The sequence below is a fragment of the Aquarana catesbeiana genome, linkage group LG07 (genome assembly GCF_042186555.1).
Source record: "Aquarana catesbeiana isolate 2022-GZ linkage group LG07, ASM4218655v1, whole genome shotgun sequence".
NCBI lineage: Eukaryota > Metazoa > Chordata > Amphibia > Anura > Ranidae > Aquarana > Aquarana catesbeiana.
In genome coordinates this window covers 6,420,775-6,439,451 of record NC_133330.1, presented here as the reverse complement: position 1 = coordinate 6,439,451, position 18,677 = coordinate 6,420,775, and the positions used below count along the sequence as shown (strand labels likewise).

Genomic DNA, 18,677 nt, shown 5'->3' with positions numbered 1-18,677 from the left:
ACCAGCCTGGATAGTGGCAGGCGAGTGGCTTCAGGCAGCCTGCTAGATCGAGGTGAGTGGGTGAGAGAGAGAGACAGCACTGAGCAGGACAGCGGGTCGGCAAATGATGCACCGAACAAAAAAAGAATTAGTCAAACAATTGATGAACCTTACCCTGGCTTGTCACTATATATATATATATATATATATTGATATTGATTTTATTGATTTTTATATGTTGTATTCTTTGGTACTTTTTTGATCTTTGGAATAAAATTATTTTTATACTTACATTGTATCCTTATATATATATATAAGGATAGAAGAATTCCCCTTGGGTGGGATTTTTAAGGCATTACCATAAATAATACAATGTAAGTATAAAAATAATTTTATTCCAAAGATCAAAAAAGTACCAAAGAATACAACATATAAAAATCAAACACAAATAATATATACAGACAAATGCAACAAGAATAAGAGGTGTGAATTGGAGGATACCACAACATGGCAATAGAAAAGACCAATAATCTGGAATGTGGTAAGTCTCACTGAACCAACGCGTTTCGGAAAATCCTTCATCAAGGTTTACCAAGTGAGAATTACCATCTATGAAATTACAAAATGAGAAACAAAGGAAAATAATTAGCGACACACCCAGAAATAGGATGATATTCCCCCCACACCCAGTGAAGGTCTACGTAAAAATCATACTCACTTTCAAAATGCAAATGTTATAAAGGTATCCAAAACATAAAATCAACTTCGCTGCGGTCTCCCAGGCCATGTGCACATAACAGTAACCCAATTGTTGGTAATATAGAGTATTGTTGTAGGTGACTAATGTACAGGATGTAATCCCAATAGGTGCTGGAAAATGCCACGTCCAAAGATTTGGCGCGGCGCCTGTGCGTGGGCTGGGATCAAAAAAGGGGAGGGGTGGCGCGGTCCACGCCCAGGGGGTCCGCGATTGGACCAGGCGGAGTATACACCACTCGAGGCTGACAATTAGTCAGCTGTTGGGGGGTGGGAGGAGTGAGTTCAGGGAATACACCTTGCGCACAGCTGATCGGTGTTGCAATCAGCTGTTAGCGCAACCCGCTGATATAAATAACTTAGCTCACTCACTCTGATCCTGTGATCTGAGGAGGATGCCTCACTCATGCTGTGCTTTTGGCTACGAAGGTAAAGTGATCTCTGACAATTTGGGTTACCTGGGTTCTACTCTTAAGCCCATTTAAGTCATTGTTATTGGCTCCTGTGCTTTACAACACTGAAGCCGGATCATCTTTTTTTATTAGTTTTATTTTCTTTTCCCTTAAATCAGGTTCCCTTGCCATTTGTAGCCTTATGGTTGTCCGCATGGATTTTGAGCCCTCTTCCCCTTCCCTACATTATAACTTGTAGGTGTCATCTTTGGATCTAGTCTACAGGTATGTTTCCTGTTGCCGGTTCCTATATATGTGCATATACTTTTTACACATTCTGGGGTCCGAGATTTCCCAGATCCCAGTTGCTACTATTGTCCACTCTTGTTAAATTATTATCTTTCATGGGGTCGTATGCTTTGTCTTAGGTCTGGAGATTTTTTTTGGACCCCAGCCCGCGCACAGGCGCCGCGCCAAATCTTTGGACGTGGCGTTTTCCAGCACCTATTGGGATTACATCCTGTACATTAGTCACCTACAACAATACTCTATATTACTAACAATTGGGTTACTGTTATGTGCACATGGCCTGGGAGACCGCAGCGAAGTTGATTTTAAGTTTTGGATACCTTTATAACATTTGCATTTTGAAAGTGAGTATGATTTTTATGTAGACCTTCACTGGGTGTGGGGGGAATATCATCCTATTTCTGGGTGTGTCGCTAAATTTTTTCCTTTGTTTCTCATTTTGTAATTTCATAGATGGTAATTCTCACTTGGTAAACCTTGATGAAGGATTTTCCGAAACGCGTCGGTTCAGTGAGACTTACCACATTCCAGATTATTGGTCTTTTCTATTGCCATGTTGTGGTATCCTCCAATTCACACCTCTTATTCTTGATGCATTTGTCTGTAAATATTATTTGTGTTTGATTTTTATATGTTGTATTCTTTGGTACTTTTTTGATCTTTGGAATAAAATTATTTTTATACTTACATTGTATTATTTATGGTAATGCCTTAAAAATCCCACCCAAGGGGAATCCTTCTATGCTTTTCCAAATTATGGGATGTGACATACCTTTCTCACTACTACTTCCTGTCAGAGCCTCTTTTTTATTTTTATATATATGACAAGCCAGGGTTCAAATAGTTTTAATTGTGTAAATATAATTATATATATATATATATATATATATATATATATATATATATATATATATATATATATATATATATTTATACACTATATATATATATATATTGCGTAAAAATCAATACATATATGTATATATTACATATACAATTAAAACTATATGAACTCTGGCTTCTCAGCAAAAGAGTGCATATATATATATATAAAACCACTTCCCATATGCCCACAGGCTGGGAGATCTATTGTTGCTGGGGAGATGTCTTGTTCTAACAAACTTATTTAAAGCAGTAAATACAATTCAGGATAATAAAACATGACACCTATTAAAAAAAATCCTACTTACCGTGCAGTTTTTAAAATTGCTTATTTGATTTAGAGATTTAGTTAAAAGCTTTGTTTATGTTAAAAGATTATTTAATTAATAAGTTAAAAAAATATGTTTGTTTAAATTAAAAATGTTTTAATACATTTTAAAATGTTTGTTAACATTTATTTATAAGAGTGTGTGTGTGTATATGCATTTGTATATATATATATACCTTTGGTTTGAGGTGCACACCCTAATGCAATAGTCTGCGCACGCCTATGGGTAGGTCCGTGTATGTCAGGTAGGTCAGTGTATGTATATCAGGTAGGTCAGTGTATGTATGTCAGGTAGGTCAGTGTATGTATGTCAGGTAGGTCAGTGTATGTATGTCAGGTAGGTTAGTGTATGTATGTCAGGTAGGTCAGTGTATGTATGTCAGGTAGGTCAGTGTATGTCAGGTAGGTCAGTGTATGTATGTCAGGTAGGTAGGTCAGTGTATGTATGTCAGGTAGGTCAGTGTATGTATGTCAGGTAGGTCCGTGTATGTATGTCAGGTAGGTAGGTCAGTGTATGTATGTCAGGTAGGTTAGTGCATGTAGGTCAGGTAGGTCAGTGTATGTATGTCAGGTAGGTCAGTGTATGTAGGTCAGGTAGGTCAGTGTATGTCAGGTAGGTAGGTCAGTGTATGTACGTCAGGTAGGTCAGTGTATGTATGTCAGGTAGGTCAGTGTATGTCAGGTAGGTAGGTCAGTGTATGTATTTCAGGTAGGTCAGTGTATGTATGTCAGGTAGGTAGGTCAGTGTATGTATGTCAGGTAGGTCAGTGTATGTATGTCAGGTAGGTAGGTCAGTGTATGTATGTCAGGTAGGTCAGTGTATGTATGTCAGGTAGGTAGGTCAGTGTATGTATGTCAGGTAGGTCAGTGTATGTATGTCAGGTAGGTCAGTGTATGTATGTCAGGTAGGTAGGTCAGTGTATGTATGTCAGGTAGGTCAGTGTATGTATATCAGGTAGGTCAGTGTATGTATATCAGGTAGGTCAGTGTATGTATGTCAGGTAGGTCAGTGTATGTATGTCAGGTAGGTCAGTGTATGTAGGTCAGGTAGGTCAGTGTATGTAGGTCAGGAAGGTCAGTGTATGTAGGTCAGGTAGGTAGGTCAGTGTGTCAGGCAGGTAAGTTTAGGGGTCAGCATTGATGGGCACTGGTAAGCCAGGCAGCAACCAGCAAGTGATCTTACCCCCTCTCCCGCCACACAACCACACAACCCCACCGCCCAGCCAAAAAACTCTGCGCCACTACCGCCGCCACGCCTAGGGTTGCCACCTGTCCGGTTTTCACCCTGACAGTCCGGTTTTTCAATCATCTGTCAAGATTTCAACCTTTAAGAAACCCGGACACATTATTCTACATGGACCAGGGGTGGAGCCAGGGACGTGCTTCCTCTCTCCGGTCCCATCGGCAGGGCCGTAAATAGTAAAAGATTGCTGGAGTCCGTGGAGCTGCTCTGTATTTCCACTCACTGCCTCTAGGGGTCCCCTGAACTCTCCTCCTTGTGTCTGGTGGATGTACTCCCTGAAGAAAGAAGGACACGCCCCCTCAGCCACGCCCCTCCCCCGTGTGTTCATGTTGCAGAGAATGACCAGAGTCTGCATGGAGGTTCAGCAGGTCGGTTTCAATGTGTTGTTTTACAAATGTGTAATGTGAAGGGGGGGAGCAGTGGCGTCTCCAGCTTTCAAATTTAGGGGGGGCACATGGGGGGACAGGGACAAAAGTAGGGGGGCAACTATAAAATGCATATATATATATATATATCCTGGGGCCCTTTACTACGACCCCACAACGGGCCCTTTCACATGTTCTGCAGTGAGCTTCCTTCCTACTGTATTGGGGTCCCCCAGGGTGTCAGAAAACAAGAGATATATGTCACCAGCATACCAAGAAAATATAAGGATCCAAAGCAGTAGGAGAACTATCAGGGTTGCAAAGGTTGTCTTGCCCCCGGGCCCTGGTGTTCTGCCACTGTGGGGTTCCCCAGCCTCCTCTTGCTGTCCTGCCCCTGATATTGACAGCTCTGGTCTGGCATCTCTTGGAATTTACAGGCTGGTCCTCCTGTCCTAAGGACAGGAGAAAGCAATCTGTTTTTTCAGTAACTGAGAGTCCTGGTGGAGTCCTTCCTGCAACTCGCTCTTCTCCCTGCCAATGAGGATGCAGGGGAAGGAGCAGATCGGGCGGCCGTGGTTGTGTGAACGCTCGCATTATGCAGTTTCAGCGAGCAGAGGGAGGGGAATCACCCGCAGGAGCTGACTGGGGACTCTCTCCCTCTTAGACATTGATGTTTTGTAAAAAAAAAAAAAAAAAAAAAAAAAATTTTTTTTTTTTTGGGGGGGCACATGGTGGGGCACAGCATAATTTTGGGGGGGGTCAGGGCCCCCTCTGGCCCCCCCCTAGGGTCGCCATTGGGGGGGAGGGGTGGCTGGAAATGTCTGGGGATCTGTATTGCTATGGTGTATACAGAGGTGTAGAACTTTGTGACATTATTGCAGTGATACGTTCCCCCTTCTGTATACAGACTCCATAGTGATACAGCCTCTTCACCCCCATCAATGGGGTCAGCTTGGGAATGGAAGAGTGCAGGGAGAGGAGGGTCTGACACCAACAATGACATTTACATTCATTACAACAATGAGGTTTTTTTTTTTAATTACTGATGGCAAAGGTCGGACATATTTTACTCTGACAACAGTCACTGGGATTACTGGAGGTGCAAACTGACTGCAAAGGCCAACAAATTGTAATCCAAGTGTTTCCAGCTCACAGGTCAGGACTGAAGGTGACCATACACTACACAATCTTCTTGTACAATCAGATTTTCATCTTCCAAGAATGATCTAGTGTAAGGGCCTGCATATTTGATGTAAAGATTGTATAATAAGATTGTGTAGTGTATGGCCACCTTAAGCCCCTGTCGGGGGAGAAGCACATTGAAGGAGTAGGAGAGGGTCTGTTCTTACATCCTGGCTTTGTGAGTTTGCACTACTTGCAATAAAGCTTGTTGAATATTAAAGCAGACTTTCGGCTTAAGGGGCGGTTCACACTGGTGCAATGTCAGAGATCGCATGTGATTGGCACTGCATTGATAATGACATGCGATCTCTGTGCCATGCGATTTCAGCCATAAAGATCGTATGTCTGAATTTCCATCAAACTCGCACAGGACCCTTTTTTTTTTTCGTCCGCAGCAGAATCGGATCACATGGGTGTTCATCCGATTCCTGTCCGAGTTTGCAGATCGCACTGCGATATGTGAAGTGATTTGGGGGTGTCTTTTACCTGACACTCCCAGCAGTTCTCATAGGGCTGTGTGAACTGCGGCCGGGAAACATGCGATGCGGGAACCGCAGTGGATTTGCAGGGTTTCCGCATCACAGCAGTGTGAACCGGCCCTAAATGTCATGTTATGCTTCCTCCCCTCCCCCCCTACAAAAGGAAATGATCTTTTGGGGTGCAGAAAAGTAGATGTTGTATTGTGTTTTTATAAATGATAGTTTGTCCCAAAGTTTGTGTGTCTTAAAGTGGAACAAAAGTTCTGTCATTACATGCTGCCAGCAGGCGGGTTTTTTTATTGCAGAGGAGACATGCAATTTCTCTTCTCCAATAAAATACACCTACCTGCTTGTTCACAGCAATCCATGGAATGTAAGCTGAGCTGCGCATGCACAGGTCAGCTTACAGCAGCCGGCCTGATGGTGTGTGCCAGGATGACCAGCTTTTGTGCATGAAGTAATGCAAAAATGATTGTGCTGAGTCTGTAAGACTCTTACTTGTGGCACAGCAATCAAAGCATATTTTATGGTGAAAAGAATGTTTTTGTTTTACTTAAAGCCGAGTTCCCACTAAAAAAAAAAATTAAAATTAAATGTCAGCAGCTACAAATACTGCTTAATAATCGGACACTTACCTGTCCCAGGGTCCAGCAATGCAGGGGATCGAAGCCCCGCTCGTCTCTCCCTTCGTTCGGCGGCGCCGGCATTTTTACTGTGGGCGTCCAGGTGTGGCTTCACAGCCGGGCACCCACTGCGCATGCGTGAGCCGCACCGCACGCCGTGACTGGCTGCGCAATCATCTGGGACCTGTCACATGTCCCAGATGATTGCCTAGAGGGAGGGGGAGAGCTGATCTCCCTTCCTGTGCCGAGGGAAGTGACATCAGGGGCCCAGGCGCTGAAGGAGGCAGATTACGAGGGACCCCCTAGCAACAGGCATTAAAGAGGTGAGTAAAAAAAAATTTCTCCAATTGTTTTTTTTATTTTTATTTGTTTTTTGGGTGGAACGCCACTTTAACCATGTCCCGTTAAGCCTCCTACTGTCAATTTGGTCGCGCCCAATGTCCACCGCTACACGCGCCACATTACTACTGGTCTTGGGGCACCCAAAGGTGTCCAAGGTCTTTTACAATACTATAATGTATACTAAAAAAAAATTGCCATGCGCTGGCAAAATGTTCGGGTTTGACTTTGGAAGCTCTCTGAGGACCGTGGCTTTTGCTGTAGGATGTGACTAAGAAAATGTCAGGAAAGACCTACTAGAACAGCTGAACTTTATTTGGGGTTAATCAGAGGCACTTTAACCACTTGCCGACCGCCGCACGACTATATACGTCGACAGAGCGGCACGGGCAGGCAAAAGGACGTATATGTACGTCCTTGCCTGCCCGCGGGTGGGGGGTCCGATCGGACCCCCCCCCGGTGCCTGCGGCGGTCGGCAAATCTCCCCCGGCGATCGGAGGTGAGGGGGAGGCCATCCATTCGTGGCCCCCCCCTCGCGATCGCTCTCAGCCAATGGGATCATTTCCCTGCCTCTGTATTGTACACAGAGGCAGAGGAAGTGATGTCATCTCTCCTCGGCTCGGTATTTTCCGTTCCGGGCCGAGGAGAGAAGACTGCAATGTAAGTGCACCAACACTACACACACAGTAGAACATGCCAGGCACACTAAACACCCCGATCCCCCCCCCGATCGCCCCCCGATCCCCCCCCCCCCTGTCACAAACTGACACCAGCAGTTTTTTTTTTTTTTTTTTTTTCTGATTACTGTATTGGTGTCAGTTTGTGACAGTTACAGTGTCAGGGCAGTGAGTGTTAGGCCCCCTGTAGGTCTAGGGTACCCCCCTAACCCCCCCTAATAAAGTTTTAACCCCTTGATCACCCCCTGTCACCAGTGTCGCTAAGCGATCATTTTTCTGATCGCTGTATTAGTGTCGCTGGTGATGCTAGTTAGGGACGTAAATATTTAGGTTCGCCGTCAGAGTTTTATAGCGACAGGGACCCCCATATACTATCTAATAAATGTTTTAACCCCTTGATGGCCCCCTAGTTAACCCTTTCACCACTGATCACTGTATAACCGTTACGGGTGACGCTGGTTAGTTTGTTTATTTTTTATAGTGTCAGGGAACCCGCCGTTTATTACCGAATAAAGATTTAGCCCCCTGATCGCCCGGCGGTGATATGCGTCGCCCCAGGCAGCGTCAGATTAGCGCCAGTACCGCTAACACCCACGCACGCAGCATACGCCTCCCTTAGTGGTATAGTATCTGATCGCATCAATATCTGATCCGATCAGATCTATACTGGCGTCCCCAGCAGTTTAGGGTTCCCAAAAACACAGTGTTAGAGGGATCAGCCCAGATACCTGCTAGCACCTGCGTTTTGCCCCTCCGCCCGGCCCAGCCCAGCCCACCCAAGTGCAGTATCGATCGATCACTGACACTTACAAAACACTAAACGCATAACTGCAGCATTCGCAGAGTCAGGCCTGATCCCTGCGATCGCTAACAGTTTTTTTGGTAGCATTTTGGTGAAATGGCAAGCACCAGCCCCAGGCAGCGTCAGGTTAGTGCCAGTACCGCTAACACCCACGCACCGTACACCTCCCTTAGTGGTATAGTATCTGAACGCATCAATATCTGATCCGATCAGATCTATACTAGCGTCCCCAGCAGTTTAGGGTTCCCAAAAACGCAGTGTTAGCGGGATCAACCCAGATACCTGCTAGCAACTGCGTTTTACCCCTCCGCCCGGCCCAGCCCAGCCCACCCAAGTGCAGTATCGATCGATCACTGTCACTTACAAAACACTAAACGCATAACTGCAGCGTTCGCAGAGTCAGGCCTGATCCCTGCGATCGCTAACAGTTTTTTTTGTAGCGTTTTGGTGAACTGGCAAGCACCAGCCCCAGGCAGCGTCAGGTTAGTGCCAGTAGCGCTAACACCCACGCACGCACTGTACACCTCCCTTAGTGGTATAGTATCTGAACTGATCAATATCTGATCCGATCAGATCTATACTGGCGTCCCCAGCAGTTTAGGGTTCCCAAAAACGCAGTGTTAGCGGGATCAGCCCAGATACCTGCTAGCACCTGCGTTTTGCCCCTCCGCCCGGCCCAGCCCAGCCCACCCAAGTGCAGTATCGATCGATCACTGTCACTTACAAAACACTAAATGCATAACTGCAGCGTTCGCAGAGTCAGGCCTGATCCCTGCGATCGTTAACAGTTTTTTTGGTAGCGTTTTGGTGAACTGGCAAGCGCCAGCGGCCTAGTACACCCCGGTCGTAGTCAAACCAGCACTGCAGTAACACTTGGTGACGTGGCGAGTCCCATAAGTGCAGTTCAAGCTGGTGAGGTGGCAAGCACAAGTAGTGTCCCGCTGCCACCAAGAAGACAAACACAGGCCCGTCATGCCCATAGTGCCCTTCCTGCTGCATTCGCCAATCCTAATTGGGAACCCACCACTTCTGCAGCGCCCGTACTTCCCCCATTCACATCCCCAACCAAATGCAGTCGGCTGCATGAGAGGCATTTTTATGTCCTCCCGAGTACCCCTACCCAACGAACCCCCCCAAAAAGATGTCGTGTCTGCAGCAAGCGCGGATATAGGCGTGACACCCACTATTATTGTCCCTCCTGTCCTGACAATCCTGGTCTTTGCATTGGTGAATGTTTTGAACGCTACCATTCACTAGCTGAGTATTAGCGTAGGGTACAGCATTGCACAGACTAGGACACACTTTCACAGGGTCTCCCAAGATGCCATTGCATTTTGAGAGACCCGAACCTGGAACCGGTTACAGTTATAAAAGTTACAGTTACAAAAAAAGTGTAAAAAAAAAAAAAAAAAAACACAAACAAAAATATAAAATAAAAAATAATAGTTGTCGTTTTATTGTTCTCTCTCTATTCTCTCTCTCTCTATTCTCTCTATTGTTCTGCTCTTTTTTACTGTATTCTATTCTGCAATGTTTTATTGTTATTATGTTTTATCATGTTTGCATTTCAGGTCTGCAATTTTTTATACTTTACCGTTTACTGTGCTTTATTGTTAACCATATTTTTGTCTGAGTACAGCATTCACGACTTTGAGTGGTTATACCAGAATGATGCTTGCAGGTTTAGGTATCATCTTGGTATCATTCTTTTCAGCCAGCGGTCGGCTTTCATGTAGAAGCAATCCTAGCGGCTAATTAGCCTCTAGACTGCTTTTACAAGCAGTGGGAGAGAATCCCCCCCCCCCACCGTCTTCCGTGTTTTTCTCTGGCTCTCCTGTCTCAACAGGGAACCTGAGAATGCAGCCGGTGATTCAGCCAGCTGACCATAGACCTGATCAGAGACCAGAGTGGCTCCAAACATCTCTATGGCCTAAGAAACCGGAAGCTACGAGCATTTTATGACTTAGATTTCGCCGGATGTAAATAGCGCCATTGGGAAATTGGGGAAGCATTTTATCACACCGATCTTGGTGTGGTCAGATGCTTTGAGGGCAGAGGAGAAATCTAGGGTCTAATAGACCCCAATTTTTTCAAAAAAGAGTACCTGTCACTACCTATTGCTATCATAGGGGATATTTACATTCCCTGAGATAACAATAAAAATGATTAAAAAAAAAAAAAAATGAAAGGAACAGTTTTAAAATAAGATAAAAAAGCAAAAAAATAATAAAGAAAAAAAAAAAAAAAAAAAAGCACCCCTGTCCCCCCTGCTCTCGCGCTAAGGCGAACGCAAGCGTCGGTCTGGCGTCAAATGTAAACAGCAATTGCACCATGCATGTGAGGTATCACCGCGACGGTCAGATCGAGGGCAGTAATTTTAGCAGTAGACCTCCTCTGTAAATCTAAAGTGGTAACCTGTAAAGGCTTTTAAAGGCTTTTAAAAATGTATTTATTTTGTTGCCACTGCACGTTTGTGCGCAGTTGTAAAGCATGTCATGTTTGGTATCCATGTACTCGGCCTAAGATCATCTTTTTTATTTCATCAAACATTTGGGCAATATAGTGTGTTTTAGTGCATTAAAATGTAAAAAAGTGTGTTTTTTCCCCAAAAAATGCGTTTGAAAAATCGCTGCGCAAATACTGTGTGAAAAAAAAAAATTAAACACCCACCATTTTAATCTGTAGGGCATTTGCTTTAAAAAAATATATAATGTGTGGGGGTTCAAAGTAATTTTCTTGCAAAAAAAAATAATTTTTTCATGTAATCAAAAAGTGTCAGAAAGGGCTTTGTCTTCAAGTGGTTAGAAGAGTGGGTGATGTGTGACATAAGCTTCTAAATGTTGTGCATAAAATGCCAGGACAGTTCAAACCCCCCCAAATGACCCCATTTTGGAAAGTAGACACCCCAAGCTATTTGCTGAGAGGCATGTCGAGTCCATGGAATATTTTATATTGTGACACAAGTTGCGGGAAAGAGACAAATTATTATTATTTTTTTTTTTTTTTGCACAAAGTTGTCACTAAATGATATATTGCTCAAACATGCCATGGGAATATGTGAAATTACACCCCAAAATACATTCTGTTGCTTCTCCTGAGTACGGGGATACCACATGTGTGAGACTTTTTGGGAGCCTAGCCACGTATGGGACCCCGAAAACCAAGCACCGCCTTCAGGCTTTCTAAGGGCGTAAATTTTTGATTTCACTCTTCACTGCCTATCACAGTCTCGGAGGCCATGGAATGCCCAGGTGGCACAAACCCCCCCCCCAAATGACCCCATTTTGGAAAGTAGACACCCCAAGCTATTTGCTGAGAGGTATAGTGAGTATTTTGCAGACCTCACTTTTTGTCACAAAGTTTTGAAAATTAAAAAAAGAAAAAAAAAATTTTTTTTTTTGTCTTTCTTCATTTTCAAAAACAAATGAGAGCTGCAAAATACTCACCATGCCTCTCAGCAAATAGCTTGGGGTGTCTACTTTCCAAAATGGGGTCATTTGGGGGGGTTTTGTGCTACCTGGGCATTCCATGGCCTCCGAAACTGTGATAGGCAGTGAAGAGTGAAATCAAAAATGTACACCCTTAGAAATCCTGAAGGCGGTGATTGGTTTTCGGGGTCCCGTACGCGGCTAGGCTCCTAAAAAGTCCCACACATGTGGTATCCCCGTACTCAAGAGAAGCAGCAGAATGTATTTTGGGGTGCAATTCCACATATGACCATGACCTGTGTGAGCAATATATCATTTAGTGACAACTTTGTGCAAAAAAAAAAAAATAAATAAATAAATTGTCACTTTCCCGCAACTTGTGTCAAAATATAAAATATTCCATGGACTCAACATGCCTCTCAGCAAATAGCTTGGGGTGTCTACTTTCCAAAATGGGGTCATTTGGGGGGGGTTTGTGCCATCTGGGCATTTTATGGCCTTCAAAACTGTGATAGGTAGTGAGGAGTAAAATCAAAAATGTACGCCCTTAGAAATCCTGAAGGCAGTGATTGGTTTTCGGGGCCCCGTATGCGGCTAGGCTCCCAAAAAGTCCCACACATGTGGTATCCCCATACTCAGGAGAAGCAGCTAAATGTATTTTGGGGTGCAATTCCACATAGGCCCATGGCCTGTGTGAGCAATATATCATTTAGTGACAACTTTTTGTAATTTTTTTTTTTTTTTTTTTTTTTTGTCATTATTCAATCACTTGGGACAAAAAAAATGAATATTCAATGGGCTCAACATGCCTCTCAGCAATTTCCTTGGGGTGTCTACTTTCCAAAATGGGGTCATTTGTGGGGGTTTTGTACTGCCCTGTCATTTTAGCACCTCAAGAAATGACATAGGCAGTCATAAATTAAAGACTGTGTAAATTCCAGAAAATGTACCCTAGTTTGTAGGCGCTATAACTTTTGCGCAAACCAATAAATATACACTTATTGACATTTTTTTTACCAAAGACATGTGGCCAAATACATTTTGGCCTAAATGTATGACTAAAATTGAGTTTATTGGATTTTTTTTAGAACAAAAAGTAGAAAATATCATTTTTTTTCAAAATTTTCGGTCTTTTTCCGTGTATAGCGCAAAAAATAAAAACGGCAGAGGTGATCAAATACCATCAAAAGAAAGCTCTATTTGTGGGAAGAAAAGGACGCAAATTTCGTTTGGTTACAGCATTGCATGACCGCGCAATTAGCAGTTAAAGCGACGCAGTGCCAAATTGTAAAAAGTGCTCTGGTCAGGAAGGGGGTAAATCCTTCCGGGGCTGAAGTGGTTAAATGATGGCCGGTGTGTACTGACTCCTATTTAACATGAGACTGAATGTGATTGCTTAATTCTGAACACATCTACATCCCCAGTTATAAGAGGGTGTGCACACTTATTACATTTACCGTATTTATCGGCGTATAACACGCACCCCAATTTAGGAGGGAATTTTAAGGAAAAAAAAACTTTTTGGAGGGAAGTTGAAGGGAAAAAAACTTACATTTAAATGCCCATCATTGCAGCCTTCTCAATGCAGCCATGTCAGTGCAGCCATTCCCAGTGCATCCTTCGATCCCCTGTCCTGGGCTTTAAAATCGCCGATCGCGATTTGAAAATGGCGCCGCCGGCGCCGAAATACACAGAGCCGGTCCTCGGCTCTTTCCGGTGGCTCTCGTTCACTTTCGGCTCCACTAGTAGTCCCGAGCGGAGCTATCCAAACCTAGCCGAGTAGGTTCGCATAGCTCCGCTCGGGACTACGAGTGGAGCCGAAAGTAAACGAGAGCCGCCGAGAAGAGCCGAGGACCGGCTCTGTGTATTTCGGCGCCGGCGGCGCCATTTTCAAATCGCGGTCGGCGATTTTAAAATTGTGACAGCTCGGGATCGCAGGGGATCGGCGTATAACACGCACCTGCGACTTTCCCCTGATTTTAAGGGGAAAAAAGTGCGTGTTATACGCGGATAAATACGGTATTTTATTTTTACTTCCCCCTTAAAAGATTTCAGTTTGTTTTTCAATTGAGTTTTACAGTTTATAGGTCACATTAAAGGTGGAAAAAGTTCTGAGATGATTTATCTTTGTCTAATTTGTTTACTTCACAGAAACCTGACATTTTAACAGGGGTGTGTAGACTTTTTATAACCACTGTATAATGTTTGGGGTGGTTCTAAGTAATTTTCTAACAAAAAATACTGATTTTAACTTGTAAGCAACAAGTGTCAGAAAAGGGTTTAGTCTTTAGGTGGTTAAACTGCCCTCATCTACAGACAGAAGTTCATTCCTTTGATCTTTAAAAGAACAAAATGTTACAATATTTCTCTTTATCTCTCCTGAGCGATGTTGTAATAAACTTGGCAGGATATCTGCTTTTTTCTTTTGATTGCTGTCGGCTTGAGCAGAGAACTCTCTGCACTGAATCAGGAATATGCTGTGTTAAGATTGTGAGGGGAGGGGGGGTAGAATCTCGATCCTTTAACGATTAATCGTGCAGCTCTACACAGTTATAGACGCTATACTGTAATGATGGTGATCAGCGAATTAGAGTGTGACTATGATAGTGTGGTGGGCGATCTGCCACTAACAGACACTATCTGGGAGGGTCACTAACTGACACTGACATCGATAGTGACACTAATACAGTGATTAATGCTAATACTGTATACTGTCACTGTACTAATGACACTGGTTGGAAGGGGGTAACATCGAGCGGCAATCAATGGGTTAACTATGTGCCTAACATTGTGTAATGTGGGCTGCTTTTCATTTCTTCCCGGCAGGAGCTTCAATATAAAGTAACAAATATTCAGCAGAAGAAATTGGGATGAAAACAAAGTCAGTGTGCTGCTAGTATAGATGTTGGACTATGGACAATGCATTGTTATACACTGGACTCTAGGATAGTAAGACAAAATGTATAATATGGAAATGTTCTTACTTACCATGGATGAAGAGGAGCCCCAGGATTAGGAGAGTGATCACAGCTTTCATCATGATGTTCTGCAAGCTCTGCTATGAACTGTGTAGTGGCCCCGGGCCCCTATATTTATAGGACTGGGGGGCGGAGCTATGTCACTGCTGGTCACATTTCAAAACTAGTTTTTCTTTTTCTTGCTCAGGTCCTGTTGGTAATATTTGATCAATATTGCTAATCAGAATCTGTTCACTTCCTGAGACAGTACAATGATTCCTCTGTAGTAAGGGAAGCATGGAGAAGGCACTGGTCATTATTCCAGAAGGAATGTTCTGTATTCTGGAACATGGTTGTGTTTAAGTGTTTCCATTCCAGAACAGGTGAGGTTAGGAAAATTACACCGTGCATTAGAGGAGTGCACAGTGTATGACAAGAGGAAATATTTGTAGGAGAGAAGTGCAGAAGATATGCCCTCTGTCATACCTTCCACATTCCTCTCCTGTACATACTACCCACCGTCATACCCTCTAAACTGCTCTCCTGTACATATTGTCCCCTGTTATAACCCCCACACTTCTCTCTTGTACATACTGCCCACTTTCATACCCTCCACATTCCTCTCCTTAACATAATGTCCACTGTCCTACCTCTCAAATTCCACTACAGTAGATACCACCCACTGTCATACCCTCCACACTAATATTTTGTACAAACTGCCCACTACCATACCCTCCACACTCCTCTTCTTTAAATATTGCCCACTGTCATACCCTCCACACTCCTCTCTTGTACTTATTGCCCACTCTCCTGTACTTATTGCCCACTGTCAAACCCTCCACATTCATCTCCAATACATTTTGCTCACTGTCATATCCCCCACACTCCTCTCCTATACATACTGCCCAGATCCCCAAGAGCAGGATGGAGTGAGCCCAGCAATCCTGTCTTCTCTCCAGCAGCTGAAAGGACTCCAGGGAGAAGAGCCAGTCCGCACCTCTCACCAGCGGCCGGTATGTTCTACGAGAGAGTCAGAAGTTAGTTGGGTAAGTAATGCTCTGTTTCGGACAATTTGTTTAGGGTACTGTGTGCTTATGGGCATTGGGGGAGAGACTCTTTCACTTGGGGCAGTAATATTTATGAACAATATCCCTCATAAAATATATGAGATAAATAATTTCCCTTTTCACACAGCTGGAATATTGTAGAAGTATCTCATAGACCATTGCTAGATAGTTTGCGGTGGGGATGGGGTTATTATGTGTCCCATTGTTCTATTGTTTGTCTGCCCCGGGCGCAAACTGTTATGGGATGTTCTGTACATGTTTATGTGGATTCGCTTACGAGTTCATAAAACCCATTGTTGATTTTGGCAAAATCATCTTAGTCTACTAAAATCTAATGTGTTTAGTTAAATAATGCATTATTTTAGCATTTCTCTAGAGTTACAAAACTCATTATACACTTCTGGAGTAAAAAAAAAAAAACCTAATATCATGTTATTATTTATGGCTTGAAAAACTACACAGACACAGATTTAGCCGTTAGATAAAGTCTTTTCTCTGTAAAACCAAGTTTTGTTAAGTCACATCTTTTTTAAGTCACATCTTCATTCCTTGCTATAAGTGTATGCTTCTTTTCTGTTGTTGAGAACAAGTAGCCCAAAACCCATCCACACACTGCACAGTCAATTAACCACTTACCCACTGGGCACTTAAACCCCCTTCCTAACCAGACCAATTTGCAGCTTTCAGTGCTCTCACGTTTTGAATGACAATTACTCAGTCATGCAACACTGAACACTGTACTCATGACATTTTTGTGCTTTTTTTTCACACAAATAGAGCTTTCTTTTGGTGGTATTTACTCGCTGCTGGTTTATGTATTTTTTTTGCGCTATAAAAGAAAAAAAGACTGAAAATTCTGTAAAAAATTTCATTTTTCTTAGTTTCTGTTAATAAATTTTGCAAATTTAGTAATTTTCTTCATAAATTTTGGCAAACAATTATACTGCTACATATCTTTGGTAAAAATAACCCAAATCGGTGTTTATTATTTGGTCTGTGTGAAAGTTTCAGAGTTCACAAGCTATGGTGTCAATCTCTGAAAATTGATCACACCTGAAGTACTGATGGCCTTTCACATTTCTTGAGACCCTAACATGCCAGGAAAGTATAAATAACCCCCAAATTACCCATTTTTGGAAAGTAGACATTCCACATATTTAGTAAGAGGCATGGTGGGTTTTTTGAAGTTGTAATTTTTTCCCACAATTCTTTTCAAAATCAAAAATTATTATTTTTTTTTTTTTTTCACAAAATTGTCATATTACCCTTGTAACGTGGATCAAGGAGGGTTGCCAGCTAGTAACAATCCCTCTCCTTGATACCACGAATACAAGGATCCTTACACAGGCTTTGCAGGATCAGGGAGGCCATGCAGCATAGGTTTGCTGAGGCATTTGGTCCGGAGTCCTCTGGGTCACTATAGACGACATGATCTGCAGCCACCTCCTCCCAGCCACATACAAGTCCATGTGTTTCTTGGGACTGTAAATGATCCCTTAAAGACTGCTTCTAATGCTGAGTGCAAGGCTCCACCTCCATGCTGACACAATCCTTCTCCTAGTCCTCTTCCTGTGTGATCGGCGGGCATGCAGGAACACTGTCTGGATAAAGGGGGCCTTGAGAGGTAAGGAAGTCCTTCTCTTCCTGCCTCTGTATTGCCTCAAGTGCCCTGTCCATTATTCCACGCAGCGTATGCTCCAACAGGTGGACAAGAGGGACAGTGTCACTGATGCATGCACTGTCACTGCTCACCATCCTCGTGGCCTCCTCAAATGGTGACAGGACAGTGCATGCATCCCTGGTCATGGCCCACTGGCATAGGGAAAAACAACCAAGCTCCCCGACCCTGTCCTGGTGCCATAGTCGCACAGGTACTCATTGATGGCCCTCTGCTGTGTGTGCAGCCGCTGCAGCATGGCCAAAGTTGAGTTCCACCTGGTGGGCATGTCACAGATTAGGCGGTGCTTGGGCAGGTTAAATTCCTTTTGGAGGTCAGCCAGCCGAGCACTGGCATATGACCGGCCCAAATGCACAGACTTTCCTGACCTGCCTCAGGACTTCCTGTAAGCCCGAGAACCGCTGCACCACCAAGTTAAGGACGTGAGCCAAACAGGGCACATGGGTCAGTTGTCCCTGTCGGAGGGTGGGAGGAGGTTGGTGCCATTGTCGCAAACCACCATACCCAGATTAAGCTGGCATGGCGTCAACCACCTCTGAGCCTGCCCCTACAGAGCTGACAGAATCTCTGCCCCAGTGTGGCTCCTGTCTCCCAAGCACACCAGCTCAAGCACCGCATGGCATCTTTTTGCCTGCGTACTTGCGTAGGCCCTTGAACGCCTACAGAGCACCACTGGTTCTGAGGACAAAGCACAGGAAGAGGCCATGGAGGAAGAAGTAGAGGAGGGGGTGGAGGAGAGAGGTGTGTCAGAATCACCATTAGTAGCATTTTGGAGGCGTGGTGGCGGAACAACCTCCAACATTACTGCACCTTGCCCTGCATTCTTCCCAGCTGCCAGCAGAGTGACCCAATGTGCTGTGAAAGATAGGTAATGTCCCTGTCCATGCCTGCTGGACCATGAGTCAGCGGTAATATGCACCTTACTGCTGACCGTCCTGTCCAGCGAGGCCAAGACATTGTCTTCCACATGCCGGTAGAGAGCCAGAATCGCCTTCCGTGAGAAAAAGTGGCAATTGGGTACCTGCCACTGAGGAACCGCATTTTCCACAAACTCACGGAAGGGGGCAGGCTCTACCAACTGAAAAGGCAGCAGTTGAAGTGCTAGCAATTTAGCGAAGCTAGCATTGAATCGCTGGGAATGTGGATGGCTGGGAGCGAACTTCTTTAGGCGGTGCAGCAGCTGAGGCAGGG

At 44.1% G+C, this 18,677-nt stretch overlaps 2 long non-coding RNA genes across 2 annotated transcripts in view; one reads left to right on the top strand and one right to left on the bottom strand.

The window, feature by feature from the left end:
* Nucleotides 1–14,907, bottom strand: part of LOC141102346 (uncharacterized) — a 33,955-nt gene extending 19,048 nt beyond the window's left edge. Inside the window, exon 1 of the long non-coding RNA XR_012235084.1 lies at nt 14,773–14,907. This is a non-coding gene — a long non-coding RNA (uncharacterized lncRNA). The remainder of the gene's footprint in view (nt 1–14,772) is intronic.
* Nucleotides 1,054–1,777, top strand: LOC141102345 (uncharacterized). Its single transcript, XR_012235083.1, has 3 exons — nt 1,054–1,164; nt 1,307–1,412; nt 1,556–1,777. It is a non-coding gene; the product is annotated as an uncharacterized lncRNA (long non-coding RNA).
* Nucleotides 14,908–18,677: the final 3,770 nt, after the last annotated feature.